Here is a 16,009-nt window from a genome sequence, read left to right as displayed (position 1 = left end):
AACCCCTATTGCAAGCATCCGCAACTACAGAAGAAGTATTAAGGTAAACCTAACCATAGCATGAAACATATGGATCCAAATCAGCCCCTTACGAAGCAACGCATAAACTAGGGTTTAAGCTTCTGTCACTCTAGCGACCCATCATCTACTTATTACTTCCCAATGCCTTCCTCTAGGCCCAAATAATGGTGAAGTGTCATGTAGTCGATGTTCACATAACACCACCAGAGGAGAGACAACATACATCTCATCAAAATATCGAACGAATACCAAATTCACATGACTACTTATAGCAAGACTTCTCCCATGTCCTCAGGAACAAACGTAACTACTCACAAATCATATTCATGTTCATAATCAGAGGGGTATTAATATGCATAAAGGATCTCAACATATGATCTTCCACCAAATAAACCAACTAGCATCAACTACAAGGAGTAATCAACACTACTAGCAACCCACAGGTACCAATCTGAGGTTTTGAGACAAAGATTGGATACAAGAGATGAACTAGGGTTTGAGATGAGATGGTGCTGGTGAAGATGTTGATGGAGATTGACCCCCTCCCGATGAGAGGATCGATGGTGATGATTTCCCCCTCCCGGAGGGATGTTTCCCCGGCAGAACAGCTCCGCCGGAGCCCTAGATTGGTTTCGCCAAGTTCCGCCTCGTGGCCGCGGTGTTTCATCCCGAAAGCTTTCTCCTTATTTTTTCTGGGACGAAAGACTTCATATAGCAGAAGATGGGCACTGGAGGCCTGCCAGGGGGCCCACGAGACAGGGGCGCGCCTAGGGGGGTAGGGCGCGCCCCCCACCCTCGTGGCCAGGGTGTGGGCCCCCTCTGGTTGATTCTTTCTGTAGTATTTTTTATATATTCCAAAACATGCCTCCGTGAAGTTTCAGGACTTTTGGAGTTGTGCAGAATAGGTCTCTAATATTTGCTCCTTTTCCAGCCTAGAATCCCAGCTGTCGGCATTCTCCCTCTTCATGTAAACCTTGTAAAATAAGAGAGAATAGGCATAAGTATTGTGACATAATGTGTAATAACAACCCATAATGCAATAAATATCTATATAAAAGCATGATGCAAAATGGACGTATCAACTTCCCCAAGCTTAGACCTCGCTTGTCCTCAAGCGGAAGCCGATAACGAAAAATATGTCCACATGTTTGGAGATAGAGGTGTCGGTAGAATAAAATACGGACATGAGGGCATCATGATCATTCTTATAACAGCAACATATATATATATATATATATATATATATATATATATATATATATATATATATTCACAAGGTAAAGTATGATCAGAAACTTCATTGAAAATTAACAAACTATGATCTCAGTCATTGAGGCAATTGCAATTTATCATAACATAGGAAAGAGTCAATATATGAGCTTTTTAGCAAGTCCACATACTCAACTATCATTTAGTCTTTCACAATTGCTAACACTCACGCAATACGGTTATGGAGTTTTAATCGGACACAGAGAAAGATAGGGGCTTATAGTGTTGCCTCCCAACCTTTTACCTCAAGGGTAATGTCAACAATAATAGTTCATGCTAACTTACATCCAATTGGATATATATATATCAGGATCTTTCCAACACAATGTGCTTGCCAAAGGATAAAATATAAGAAGGAAGGTGAAGATCACCATGACTCTTGCATAAGGTATAAGACAAAAGTAAAAGATAGGCCCTTCGCAGAGGGAAGCAGAGTTTGTCATGTGCTTTTATGGTTGGATGCACGAAATCTTAATGCAAAAGAACGTCACTTTATATTGCCACTTGTGATATGGACCTTTATTATGCAGTCCGTTGCTTTTATTGCTTCCACATCACAAGATCGTATAAAGCTTATTTTCTCCACACTAATAAATCATACATATTTAGAGAGCAATTTTTATTGCATGCAACAATGACAACTTACTTGAAGGATCTTACTCAATCCATAGGTAGATATGGTGGACTCTCATGGCAAAACCGGGTTTAAGGATATTTGGAAGCACAAGTAGTATGTCTACTTGGTGCAAAGGATTTGGCTAGCATGAGGGGGAAAGGCAAGCCCAACATGTTGGACGATCCATGACAATATACTTTATTTTGGATATAAGAAAACATAACCCATTACGTTGTCTTCCTTGTCCAACATCAACTTTTTAGCATGTCATATTTTAATGAGTGCTCACAATCATAAAAGATGTCCAAGATAGTATATTTATATGTGAGAACCTCTCTTTCTTTATTACTTCCTATTAATTGCAGCAATGACCAAAACTATGTTTGTCAACTCTCAACAACTTTTATTCATCATACTCTTTATATGTGAAGTCATTACTCTCCATAAGATCAATATGATCTCTTTTTATTTCTTTTTTATTCTTTCTCTTCTATTTTATTTTTATTACCTTAAGATCATCACAAGATAACCAAGCCCTTGACTCAAAACTAATCTTTATTATATATAGCTCACGGACTCGATTACATAGAAGGATCATAAAGCAAAACTCAAGACTAGATCATACTAAAACTTTATTCTACTAGATCAAGATATTACCAAAAGTATCGAACTAAGAAAAACGGTAAAGATAGGAGTGTGATGGTGATACGATACCGGGGCACCTCCCCCAAGCTTGGCAGTTGCCAAGGGGAATGCCCATACCCATGTGTTATATCTCTTTCCTCGGGGGTGGTGATGGAGTTGTTGATGATGTAGGCTTGTCGTCCATCTTCCAAGGCATAGGCTCACCATCATATAAGGATGATCGAGTCTCCAGGATCCTCGCAACTGCAGCAAAACTCATCCTCTTGAATCTATATTCATACTCACAGTTTTGGTTCTACAGGTCATAGATCCGGGCTTGGAGATGCTCGATTTTCTCGTGAAGCTTAAAGACGGTCTCCCCAATGTTCTTGGCATCCAGCTTGTGGTTGTTGGTGAACTCCGCGATCATTATGTGGTTGGCGTTGAGTCTGCATTCCACCATCCCCTGGCACTTGAAAACTTCTTGCTCCATTGCTTCGAGGCTTGTCTCCACGCTTCCGGTCCTCCTTGGTCCCTCGACATCGCGGATGTGCAGCAACCCATCACGCATCTCAATTGTTTGAGGGTGTTGCAGCACCTCTGCGAGGTAGGGATTGATAACCTTATCGAAGAACTTGTCCTTGGGAGCGCTTGAAGACGTCATGATGATCTAGATCTGTCAGAAAAACAGCTCGAAACAAAAACAGAGGATATTTCCGTGGTACGGTGGTCAAAACCTTCGGGAGATTATATAATGAATTTTTACCGACCAAAAGAAGTATCGTGCAAGAAAACGGAGTCCGGAGGGCACGCGAGGTGCCCACGAGGCAGGGGGCGCACCCAGGGGGTAGGGCGCTCCCTCCACCCTCGTGGATGCCTCGTGTCCCTTTCGGACTACTTCTTATTTTCCTATTTTCTTAAATATTCCAAAACGGAGAAAAATTGCCATTAGAACTGTTCTAGAGTCTGTTTACTTACCATACCACATACCTATTCCTTTTCGGAGTCTGAAATGTTGTGGAAAGTGTCCCTTATGTATTCCTCCGGGGTTACGGTTTCAATAACATTAGTTTCAACATTTATTGGGTTACCTGAGATATAATGTTTGATTCTTTGACCGTTCACCACCTTCGGATTTGTGCCTTCGAAGTTGTTGATTTTTATGGTACCGGAACGATAGACCTCCTCGATAACGTAAGGACCTTCCCATTTAGATAGGAGTTTTCCTACAAAAAATCTTAAACGAGAGTTGTATAGCAAAACATAATCACCTACATTAAACTCACGCTTTTGTATCCTTTTGTCATGCCATCTTTTAACTTTTTCTTTAACCAGTTTGGCATTCTCATAGGCTTGGGTTCTCCATTCATCAAGTGAGATAATGTCAAATAGTCTCTTCTCACCGGCAAGTTTGAAATCATAATTGAGCTCTTTAATGGCCCAATATGCCTTATGTTCTAGTTCGAGAGGTAAGTGACATGCTTTTCCATAAACCATTTTATACGGAGACATACCCATAGGATTTTTATATGCAGTTCTATAGGCCCATAATGCATCATCAAGTTTCTTGGACCAATTCTTTCTAGATAACAGTCTTTTGCAAAATTAATTTGAGCTCTCTATTACTAAGTTCTACTTGACCACTAGACTACGGGTGATAAGGAGATGCAATCCTATGATTAACATCATACTTAGCAAGCATTTTACAAAAAGCACCATGAATAAAATGTGAACCGCCATCAATCATTAAGTATCTAGGGACTCCAAACCTCGGAAAAATAACTTCTTTAAGCATCTTAATAGAGGTGTTATGATCAGCACTACTAGTTGGAATAGCTTCTACCCACTTAGTAACATAATCAACAGCAACTAAAATATCTGTATGCCCATTAGAGGAAGGAAACGGTCCCATATAATCAAAGCCCCAAACATCAAATGGTTCAATAACAAGTGAATAGTTCATAGGCATTTATTGACGTCTACTAATATTACCAACTCTTTGACATTCATCACAAGACAAGACAAACTTACGGGCATCTTTGAAGAGAGTAGGCCAATAAAAACCGGATTGCAATACCTTATGTGCAGTTCTATCTCCAGCGTGGTGTCCTCCATAAGCCTCGGAGTGACACTTGCATAGGATCTGTTCCTGTTCATGCTCAGGTACACAACATCTAATAACACCATCTACTCCTTATTTATAAAGGTGTGGGTTATCCCAGAAGTAATGTCTTAAATAATATAAAAACGTTTTCTTTTGCTGGTATGTGAAACTAGGTGGTATAAATTTAGCAACAATGTAATTAGCATAATCAGCATACCATGGAGCAGTATGAGAAGCATTTATGACAGCTAATTGTTCATCAGGAAAGCTATCATCAATAGGTAGTGAGTCATCAAGAACATTCTCTAACCTAGACAAGTTGTCTGCAACGGGGTTCTCAGCTCCCTTTCTATCAATAATATGCAAATCAAATTCTTGTAGCAAGAGAACCCATCTAATAAGTCTAGGTTAGCATCTTTCTTTTCCATAAGATATTTAATAGCAGCATGATCAGTGTGAACTATTACTTTAGAATCAACAATATAAGGTTTGAACTTATCACAAGCAAATACAACTGCTAAAAATTATTTTTCAGTAGTAGCATAATTTCTCTAGGCATTGTCTAGAGTTTTACTAGCATATTGGATAACATTTAATTTCTTATCGACTCTTTGTCCTACAACATCACCTACAACATAATCACTAGCATCACACATAATTTCAAAGGGTAAAGGCCAATCAGGTGGCTGAACAATAGGTGCAGAAATCAAGGCTTTCTTAAGTATTTCAAATGCTTCTACACAATCATCATCAAAGACAAAAGGAACATCTTTTTGTAAGAGATTAGTCAGAGGCCTAGAAATTTTAGAGAAGTCCTTAATGAACCTCCTATAAAAACCAGCATGACCAAGGAAACTTCTTATACCTTTAATGTCCTTAGGACACAACATCTTTTCAATAGCATCAACTTTAGCTTTACCAACTTCAATACCTCTTTCAGAAATTTTATGCCCCAAGACGATACCTTCATCTCTACTCCTAATGTCTCAGTTGGTAGTCTGCGTTCCGGGTTTATTTTCGTCCCACCTATCATGGTTTTTTTTCGTCACGGTTTTTTTCGCTGGTTTTATTTCATCCCACCTTGCACCCCGCTCCCCCTGGTTTTTTTCCCACCGGTTTTCTGCTCTCCCTCCCGAAACCCCCCCGAGCCGCTCCCGTCTCTCCCATCGCGCAAACAACTCTAGGGTTCCTTGAGCCGCCGCCGCACCGGAGCTCCTCGACCAGCCCTACCTCATGCCGCTCCACCCACTGCTTCTCCCTCCGCCCGCGCCGCTCTCTTCCCCGCCGGCGCTGCCCACCACGAGCGGGGAGGCCCCAGATCGTCTCGAGCAAGTCAGCGGGGCGGTGGCCAGATCCACCACGGCAACATCTCGTCCAGATGGGCCGCACCGGGAGAGGTAGATCGAGGCGGCGGGCATCGTGTGCGTCTTGTCTCTTGGGACGCCGCTCCGACCCGATCCGGCGAGGAGGCAGCCTCCGTCTGCGGCAACGAGGGCGGCGGCCGGCTGCGCGAGAGGATGATCTGATTGTGCCTCCATGACGGCATCGTGATGCCCACCGCCGACGGCGCTGCGTCGCGACCAAAGGGGCACCCGGCCACGGCCGGGGACTCACTGCAGTTGAAGCACGCCATCTCGCCACCATGTATGTTGTGTGTTCTTGTGCTGCAGGTCCTTGGGGTTGGGTGTTCTTGTCGCCACCATGTTCATGCAGACACGAATTGGACTGAGAAATGCTAACAGAGGAGGAGAAGACCATGCAAGTACATATGTGCCAAAATTGATAGATTTAACTCTAGGTATTGCATTATTTTGCTGCAGTGTAGTAGTACTCTTTAAAGAATTTGTAGGAGATAGCAAAAGGACTAGATGAAGGATCCATTGATTTAAAAACACGTGGAAAGCATTCAGTTTAGTAAATATTGTATATACCCTTCCCCTGAAAAGTTTGACGTTGTTACTTGGGAAAAAGGAAAATGCCCACAGATTACTTTTTAGTTATGCAAAGTTTAAACTTCAGTCATGCTTTATTGGTCGTTTTCCCCAATAAATATCTACCAACTGCAGGTCCTTGGGGTTGGGTGCGGCAACTCGCGGCTCGAAGACAATCTTTTGTGGTGGGGCGTCGCTGCCGCCGGCGGCACCTGCACAGACCGTCTCGCTGGGAACGAAGAGATGCTCCCCTGATTTGGAGCTGTAGAAAGGAGGTGGTTGCAGACGCAAAGTGGGGACACACAACTCCCAGTCATAATATTCTTTATCTTGGATCGTTGTTTGGGGATGGACGCATCAATCTGATCGCGCTCTCCTCCATGCCAAACGGATCCTTGGTTCGGAGGTGCGCGGCGCCGACGATGACAACCTTTCTATCGACGCAAGGGCAGCAGGAGCTCATGACGCTGTTGATGCCACCACCATGCACAGGGTTGATGCAAGGTGGGACAAGTATGTGTACCAGGAAAAGTACTCAATCGGTTTGGCATTTAGCTTTTTGATTCTGTTTTTAGTGAGCTTTTTGATTCAGATAATTTGTTTACCTGATGCCTTCACTCCAGGTAATCTGTCTGTCTGACATTTTGCTTTTTGATTCAGTGCGATCACTAATGGGGAGAACATAAAACTTCAATTGAGGGCATTGTGATTCTCTAGCTACATGTATCATGTAAGTGACGTCTTTCCATGAATCTTCTATTCATTATATAACCTCTCAGGCCCTTAGAAAAGTATCTCTGTTAACTCGATTTCTTTCTGCTGATTCTTATAGAGCTTCTGCAGGAGGGCGTCACCTGCGGCATCACTTGCATCGACCTCTCACCGATCACCGTCCCGAGGATGCACGACAGACTGGCGGAGCAGGGCACCAGTGATTGTTTCACCAATTTGCTCGACTCATTGTTCCCTTCCTCTGTCCACGCAACATTGCCCATTGTTGCTAAGTTGTTAATTCATCAGGCCCATTATTGCGGCTACATAGTCTGTTCATCTTGCCTGCCTTCTTAGGAGAAACCAATTTACTGAAGGTAACTATTCTTTATTTACATTTTATTTGTTTCTTCCTGCTACTTGTACAATTTGCGTCGGAAATATTCTGACTACTTGCATGAATTTAGACCCTACTTGCACAGTTGCTTGCATTTTGTGTTGAGAAACATCTGCTACTTAAATGTACATAATACTTGCAAGTTTTATTTGTTGACTATGCCATGATAGCTTTAGGCCTTTAGTTGTACAAAACTGCCAAAGAAGGTGACAACCACCTGCAGCTCAATCCTTGTTTAACTCGACAAACAAGCTAAAGTAAATGCGGAGCCAAGATAAATTGTTGTAAGCCTTTTACTGACTAGGAACGAGGGGTTGTAGGAAAGGAACACTGCACTATGAGTATGCCCTTTGTTAGCTCTTTACCCTTTTCTGTAACACTAGCCTATAGAAGGATGAATGGTGTCAAGCTCCGGGCAACAAGTAGGATTATCTCAGTAGTACAGTCAGCACCACTATCTGAGATTGTACATTTACGACCATGGTGGCACACAGAAAAGGAAGCTTGGTCTGAAACAAATTGCCAAATGCTAGGATCAACATTTCTTTTCTAGAGCATCTCCTTTTCGGGAAAGTTGTTGTCGAGAACTCAATTGCGTGTTCCTTTATTTTCAAGAAACTCTATATAGACCTTGATAGCTTGAATATAATGTTTTAGTATGGTGTATTTGTAAGGTACAATCCATTCATAATTATTGGTAGTAACATGTGTGTATGTGTATATTTAAACGTACTGTCGCTAGATCAAAATTTGGACATACATAGATAGCTCCAGATGTAGCCTAAATGTTTTTTTACTCCCCATATAATCACTGTTGTGAATCCTTGTGCGGTTGTGCCTAGATATATCTAAATGCATCTGCTGCTATATCTCTCAATACTCAATAGCACGGTTTCATGGCGAATCAGTGCCATTGCTATGTGTGTTGATGTTTGAACCGAACCAGCGATTTGTTAGAACTTATATTGTTTCTTGTATAGGATGTCAGCTTTCCAAATCATAAGAATATTTGCTTTGCTTTGTTTTTTATATTTGCAGGTTGGCAATTCCGAAGTTATTGCCTTTCTACTTTAAACTGAAATAATTCCTCTTTGTCTTTAATATGGAGATGGGCACTGAACTTTAAAAAACAGTATGAACTCAACCCCTTCTGTAAATCAAATATTTCATTTGCGGGGACGACGTGGGGCTCATGTCGAGCACTTCACCTGCAATGGGTGTGGCCTTCTCCGTCTGCCAAACATGCTACAAGTACGAGCACCATGAGGGAACTGCCTGGAGTGCAAGACCCGCCACAAGCTCCTCAAGGGTCAGTCAGGCTCCACCCACGGCCGAAGGCACTTGCAGATGTGAAGAATATCCATGTCCGATTACATCGCCAGAAAGCAAAAACCATGAGAGCCCACACTAATCATCAAGGTAAAAATTGTCCTGTAGACTTTTCTAATATTTCATTTGTATGTTGGTTTGGTAAACTTAGCATGCTGCGAGCTATTTTTAAGAAAGTTCAGTCATACCTGATGCTGCTATGAAAAATACATGTTAGGACTATTTACATGCCTATAATTAGGCCCACCAGTTTGGACGGCAAACAATTGCAGCTGCGAAGAATAGGATATCTTCTCGATCTCAGGGATCAGCCCATCTGATCTTTTGTTTGATTGGGGTTGCGGTTTTGTTGGGCATATAAGTTTGTGCTGGGTATATGATCATATTTTTGCTGGCACTGATGTATGGCCTTCCTTATAGTTATTTTTTATAAAAATAAATTGTGTCAGTTTTTCCGTCGATGATAGTAATAGTATCAAGTTCATATTGTAAAATAACTGATATGAAATACTACCCTCGGTTTAGATCTATTTCATGAAGGTCTCATATTAACACCTATGAGTGGGAGTTTCATAATATAGAGTTACTTATAAGATTGGATACTATTCTTTGATCTGAAAATATCTATTGCCGATAAGAACGTATTTCACATAATAAATTGCTGGTTCATGCTGGAGCTTGAAATGTATTCCTTTTTTTCTGTAGGGATTTTTGAAACGAGCAGAAGATTAGTAACTTCTACGACATCAAAGATCTGACCTTTTAGAGTATGCATCATATTGATTTACTTATTGATTTATTCACACTATATCAGATTTGTCTTGAACGTGATACTTTATTGACTGTACTGGACACGGGAAGTTAACTGTTTTAATTATATAGGATTAGTCTGCACCAATTGCTGCATAAGTTCTCCTTGATACCAATTTACATACTTGTGCTACTAGGCCTTTGGTCAGTTTGCAACTGGTATTTTAGACATGTACGAGTATTCTCATGGTATTTCTATATGTTTTAATTAGTACCAGATGGAATTTGCGAATTACTCTTACAAAGAGAAGAGAAAAGGAAACATTATTCACGAGTTTGCAGGAATATGGAAACTCAAGGTAGTCTGTTAGCATAAGTAAAAAATGTTTTTCATTTTATTTCTTGGTTCGACCAAATTATATTTTATCCGAACGTATGGATGATCGACACAATGGACGTACGTAGTTTCTGGTTAGCACTACTCGGATAACAATTATGCCTACTATTACCATTTTTGTGCATTGTTTGGTCTTATGCATTTTAGTTAAATACATCCTTTGTGACAAATAATGATTTTTGAGCATACTATCTTCTTTTCATGTGGGGAGATCGCTGATAGAAAAGAAAATTGTGTTTCTGATATGTTATGCTTATTTCTAAGTGCTTCCAATTTCGAACTACTAGGTATGCAGCCTTAGATGAACAACTAACCTCTTTATTTGCTTGAGGATGATTTGATTGTGCAATTAAGACTACATAATTTCACTTTTCATTTATATTTATTGGTGAGGGCGAGCTGGCGGCGGCATGGCGCGCTGGTGCGCGTGGCCGCGGGTTCGGCCAGGGTGCGAGCCGATCTGGCATGTGCGCTGGCGAAGTAAGGCGTAGAGGTGCTCCGGCCGGCTGGGTGCGTTGGTCCGTGGCGGAGGTGCGAGGTGGGCGTGGATCTGGCGCCTAGCATGCGCGAGGGGGGACATATGGGCGTTGTGCGTTTCTTCGCGGCGGGAGGTGTGACTGTGCTGCTCTGCAGATTGATGACGTTGTTCTCCTGGTTTCGTGGATCTGCAGTGGGGTAGCCGGTGGTTGCGGCGCCAGAGAATGCTGGGGCAGCGGCCTCGGGCTGATGGCTGCTATGGCAGGGGCTGCTGCACCGGCTCAGGATGGTGGATTTGGAGCGATGCACTCAGATCTGACCCTGGCAACTGCGTTGTTTCTATGTCGCATGAGTTGCTACAGCTGGTCGTCGCGTGAGGGCTATGCCGGCTGACGGCAGGGGGGTGCCCTACACAATGTGCTTGGCTCTGATGGTCTGGGTATCGTTGCGTGACCAGATTTGCAAGCAAGCTCACTGATAGGAGATCAGGGACTCGGGCGAAAGCTCCATGACCTTCTTAGAGGCATAGTCGTAGACATCTTCCTATCCTTTCATGTGCTTGGGTTCTCCGGGTGAGAACCTAAACTCCAGTTTTCTGGAGTGGGTGGCGGCGGCGTTTACGTCGTAACCATCTTCAGAGGCGTTGCCTTGGAGGGCCAGCCTTTGGATGTCGTGTGGGGCTCTTTCGTTTTCAAGGGCGGTGTATGTCGGGGCTGCGGCTCCGGGATCTTCTATTAAGTGTCGAGGCTGCGGCCTTGGGCAGTACTGCGACGACAGCTCCAAGAGGTAGGGCTGCTTGTCGGCATGGCTTGGGTGAGGACCTTGAAGTGCGGAAGCAGCAAGGTTGTCAGCTCCGTCAATGCGCCCCAGTCGGGACTGTTGGACGACATGTTGGGATAGCGGCCCAGGATGTGGTGCAGCGTTCGTGGTCTATGTGCGGTTGGCCTGAGCAGCGTGAGCTGCGGGTAGCTGTATCGTTCGGCGTAGTGCCGGCCAGGTTGTCGCTCATCCAGGTTACCGACCGGGAAGAGGTGTAGTGCCGGCCAAGACGAGAACAAGGGGAAGCTGCTTGGTTGTCTGTGTTCATCAAAGGTGCTCTCTCTTTTCCATCTTTCTTTTTATTTACTTAATCCTAGATGGGTGACTACTAATTTCCATGTCTACTGGGAGGAAGAAGGTTGGCGGACGTATCTTTGTGACTATGTCATTCACGTGCTTTGTTTCAACTCATAAAGTGGATCCTTTTTAAGCTATATCAAATCATAAGACATAATTTTCAGTTGATTTTTTTCTTCTAATTCCCAGTTTATTGCTTCACATAGACTATTACATATTTATGCTAGCCAATTCAAAGCTTTGTCCCAAGGGCAAGCATACCATTGAAAAAATAAATACATGTATGACAGATCAGCCAGCAACTTGTTGATCTGTGATTCTTTGAAATTTGATGCTTATAACTGTTTATAAGTCAGTATTGTTCAGAGCCAAAGATAAGTAACAATCTATTTGGTTAAGTTGAACACTTTCAGATCAGGAGTAGTAGAAATTCTTAAGGGCATTGGGATATTGAACTGCAGGTACTAATGCGTGTGTAGTTCATGTCAATCCATCCTATTATTTCATCCTTGTAGGCATACTGCTCATCTCCTTTTAATACTAATTCTCTTAATTCTTTTCTGATTTTTGTGGAGTTGTGCAGATAGCTTCGGCAGGTTTGTTAGGCTAATATAAAGTAGGGACCTTTGCTACATAATGATACAAAGATGATACCGAAGGTTGTTTTGCAACTAGCAAGGTATTTTGTTTACAAGCTGATTGTCAACTTTCTTAGAAAGATACATGGCTGTTGTGTCCTATCAGACAATATTAAACTTTTGCTATGATATTTCCTTATGCAGTTTCAAGGTCACATGGATGCTGACAGCTCTCAGGTGTATGGCCTATTTGTTGCTGGGTATTGTTGCCTTTCTTCCTGGTATGCCAATGTATATTGCTTCAGTTTTCATATTGAGATTGATACAAAATCTAGGCTCCGAAGTGCAGATTGAGAAGAGGTATACTTATTGTTGCCTTTCTTCGTGATACCAGGTTTATACAGCGGAGGATCCTGAGTTGATGCATATATTGGCTCAAAAAGTAACTAGGCTCTGAAGTGCAGATTGACAAGAGGTATGCTTACTGTTGTCTGTGTCAGTCTATCTACTCGATCACCTTCATATCAACAAGTACATTGGAGTTGTTTATCTCAGTGCATCAGAATTGTTTCTTTCATGCAGAGTTTCTGCTGCTAATTGTTAAATCTTAAAGAAACGTCTGTTCCTGAGGTTTACAAGTCCCCTTGTTCAAATATGAAAATGATTTATTTGCAAACTTCAATGCAAAATGGTTAGTCAGTCTCGAACAACTGCATCTATATATACTTTCTAGCTATGCTATTGATGCCACATCCAGATTACACTTTTCTTCTCTTTTTCTTTTCTTGGGAGTAGAAAGGTCTCTCTCAAGGATCGAGCAAATGCAGTTCTAATGCTTGTGTCGTCTAATTCAAAGCATGATGACTTTAAATGTTCATGAAATATTTCTCCTCTTAAATCTAAAAAACTAATATACATAGAAGCATGAAAATTCGATTTACTGGATTTATTGGATTCTATTTGTTGCATAATTTATTTCATATTAGACATAACGATGCCAATCTATTATATACAGTATCTTTGAACTAGGTTAGAAGTTGGCATTTCTATCATGCGAGCTTCAGAGAAGGATTAATCTGATTGTCCTTTGATATTCTAGAGTTTAGTTTGTTCGTTGCTTCAGTTACGGTGGTGTTATTTGGAATAATAATGTCTTCAGGTGCTTGTAACATCGGTAGAATGGTGGAATTCTAGCAGTCATTAGTTTCAGTTTTTGTATAAGAAATACCATCAACCTATTATTAGTGAGCTTTGTATTGTTTTTCTCCGTGTTTACACCTCTCTTGCTCCAAGCCTGGTGATTCAATTCTAACAGAGGAGCTTGCTACAGCCATCCAGGGGCCAGGGCGATTAGATGCCCATCACTCACGGCGGCAAGAAGTTCCGTGTCGAGTTGATGAACCAGCACCAGCTGGGAGCCCGGATGAAGAAGGTTGTCCCCGCGGGGAAAAAGGAGAAGTGATGAGATGTTTTTGACAGCTAATGGATGATGTTATCTTAGTCTGTGAATTTTTGTTTTGGTCGATTTAGAAACCTTGTTTGATGTCTGAAGATCCCTTTTTGCCCACTGTTCAAACCATCTCTTCATTTTTGTGTAAATGGTAACAATACACTTCAAACAATTAAGTTGTCATCCCAAAAAATATTTTGTAAAAGGATGTACTTATCGCCTCAATAATCCTTAATCGTCACGTAGATTTCATTTTCATTTAATTATTTTTGAGAATAGCATAGATAGTTTTCTTTAAAATTACAAATATTTGATATAGTGTATGTTAATTGAGACATGCGTTGCACGTGTTCCTTAATGCATCAATCATTTTCAATTAGGACGGGAGTCTGAAAAATGTTGTAAGGTTATCGCCATTTTTTTTAACTACAGAAGTCTGAAGATTAGAAGCATGATCTTTTGTTTTTCATGTTGCTCTACCTCTGTAGTGTCAAATCGTAGTTACTTTTATCACATATGCTAAATTATCCTTGATGGAAAATAATCCGAACAAAATATTTGGACGTAATGGAGGCCTAGCCAGAGTAAGGGGGAAAATTGTGGGAGTGGACGCACATCATGTAGGCGAGACGGCAGAGTTTGTGGTCGTACTGGCCATGAGTGGGCATAAACGAGTTTACACTAATTACTTTACATTAATGTTGTTGTTTGCAGACTTGAAAGGAGAAAATATTGGCAAAAAGTCCCTCAAAATTCATAGTGTGGGTGTAGAAGGTTTGGGGATTTTGAGCCGGATGGGCCATTGATGGTTGCGGTTAGCTTGGATAGGAAAGGTAGAGATAGTAAGTGAAGAGGAGCAGGAGAACGAAGACGAAGAAGAATAGTGGTTTATAGGCAGAAAAAAATTAAGAATGTTGCTTAATGTGCATGAGGATCCAAACAATGTAAATTTGACACGATTAAAGTTGACTCATGTCGAGCCTCAGGGTGGTGGTGGAGTGGAGCGGTCATGGTGGATGGTTGGCTGCGGCCGCCATGTAGTTGTGGAGCAGGTCCTGGGAGAGAGGTGGTCGGTGAGCCCGTGCCGGAAGAAAAGTGCCGCCGGTAGGCAAGGTAGGGTGGTTGGTGACCATCACGCTGTTTTTGAGTGAGCAAGGCGTCCGCCATCGCGTAGGCAAAGAAGTCGAAGCCTGGGTCAAGGTTGGCCACTGTGGTTGGCGTGAAAGTTGACGGACCGAAGGCCATTGAGGAAGACATTTTTATTATAATTGCTCAAATATCGTGCGAATGAAACTAAAGACAACATTTCTGATATTGTGCAAGAATTTGTTGAACGCATCAAATAGATATTAATTTGTAACAAATTTTTAGTTCGATCATCGCTCTATATGTATGCATTGTCAAATTGCCTTTTGTTAACAATTTACAATGTAAGTGAAGTGGACTTAAATTATTACTCGATTATACCTGTGCTATCTTTTTTTTACGTGTGAAATATAACATGCATTATGTTTACATAATTTCAGCAAAATATTTCAAAAGCCCGTGGCAACGCACGGGCATTATACTAGTTAACCATAAAGTAGCACTTTTCCCAATTCAAGACAAGATTAGTTTCTTCACATCTCTGCAAAACTTGATCAAGGTTGCTTAAGCAATCATCAAAAGAAGCTCCATATACGGAAAAATCATCCATGAAAACCTCAACAATCTTTTCACAAAAGTCAGAGAATATAGCAGTCATACATCTTTGAAAGGTAGCAGGTGCATTGCATAAACCAAAAGGCATACGTTTATAAGCAAAGGTACTGAAAGGGCAAGGAAAAGTAGTCTTTTCTTGATCCTCTTTTGACACGAGTATTTGAGAGAAACCAGAATAACCGTCTAGAAGGCAAAAATGTGTATGTTTGGATAATCTTTCTAGCATTTGATCAATAAAAGGTAAAGGGTAATGATCCTTTTTAGTAGCTTTATTTAGTTTGCGGAAATCAATTACCATTCTATAACCTGTAACAATTCTTTGTGGGATCAATTCATCTTTATCATTAGGAACAACAGTAATGCCTCCCTTCTTAGGGACATAATGGACAGGACTTTACCCACTGACTATCAGCAACGGGATAAATTATACCTGCCTCCAGAAGCTTTAGTATTTCTTTTCTTACCACTTCTTTCATCTTAGGATTTAACCGTCATTGGTGATCAACAACTGGTTTAGCGTCTTTTTCCAATTTTATTT

The 16,009-nt window shown here is 41.5% G+C and overlaps 1 long non-coding RNA gene across 12 annotated transcripts; it reads left to right on the top strand.

Annotated features, from left to right (window-relative positions):
- The first annotated feature begins 5,745 nt into the window (after positions 1-5,745).
- LOC109769779 (uncharacterized) lies at positions 5,746-13,975 on the top strand. Of its 12 annotated transcripts, XR_005772418.3 has the most exons (12): positions 5,746-6,432; positions 6,701-7,069; positions 7,226-7,295; positions 7,409-7,653; positions 8,712-9,092; positions 9,708-11,718; positions 12,156-12,203; positions 12,326-12,421; positions 12,525-12,601; positions 12,715-12,795; positions 12,903-13,011; positions 13,651-13,975. It is a non-coding gene; the product is annotated as an uncharacterized lncRNA (long non-coding RNA). The 12 variants fall into 12 exon arrangements; XR_012204554.1 differs by lacking the exon at positions 12,903-13,011; XR_012204553.1 differs by lacking the exon at positions 12,156-12,203 and having other exon boundaries at positions 5,769-6,432; positions 7,398-7,653.
- Positions 13,976-16,009: the final 2,034 nt, after the last annotated feature.

Source organism: Aegilops tauschii, chromosome 3 (assembly GCF_002575655.3).
Source record: "Aegilops tauschii subsp. strangulata cultivar AL8/78 chromosome 3, Aet v6.0, whole genome shotgun sequence".
Lineage (NCBI taxonomy): Eukaryota > Viridiplantae > Streptophyta > Magnoliopsida > Poales > Poaceae > Aegilops > Aegilops tauschii.
The sequence above is the reverse complement of the archived record's forward strand: the minus strand, read 5'-3'. Positions and strand labels throughout refer to the sequence as shown.